This window comes from Pygoscelis adeliae, unplaced genomic scaffold, assembly GCF_000699105.1.
Source record: "Pygoscelis adeliae isolate BGI_AS28 unplaced genomic scaffold, ASM69910v1 Scaffold291, whole genome shotgun sequence".
NCBI lineage: Eukaryota > Metazoa > Chordata > Aves > Sphenisciformes > Spheniscidae > Pygoscelis > Pygoscelis adeliae.
In genome coordinates this window covers 814,079-814,591 of record NW_008824063.1, presented here as the reverse complement: position 1 = coordinate 814,591, position 513 = coordinate 814,079, and positions in this window count along the sequence as shown.

The following is a 513-nucleotide window of genomic DNA, read 5'->3' as shown; positions in this document are numbered from 1 at the left end:
TCCCGCCCTCGGCTGCCCGGGGTCGGACACCGGGATGGTGGGCAACCATCCATTTGTCCTGGAGAAACCCTCCCCCGGAACCCCCCTCTCCCACCCCGGTGCTGAACGGGACCTGCCCTACGCCTTCTCCAAATATTATGGGGGTGCCCGGCTCCGGCGGCGTGGGGCAGGATTTATTTACTCACATTCCCTGGATGGTTATGGTAATGGCCGGGGCTGGACACCCGCGGGAACAATTCGTTGCCCTGTTCGCGGGGTGCCACGGTGCTCAATGTCCTTCTTGTTCAAGGGCAGTTCCCTCCTCCCTGAAATTGTGGGTCCCTTCCCACGCCGCAGGAGCAGGGTCCAGGGGATGCTGCAGGGCTTATGGTAGGGGTTGCAGCACCCATGGGACCTGCTTGTCCCTCAAAAAGTCCCCCTTGCCCCCAAAAAATGCCTTCCTGGGGGTGCATGGCTGCAAAACCCTCGGGTAAATGTTTGCAAGGAGGGAAGGATGTGTCCCAACGCCAGAAG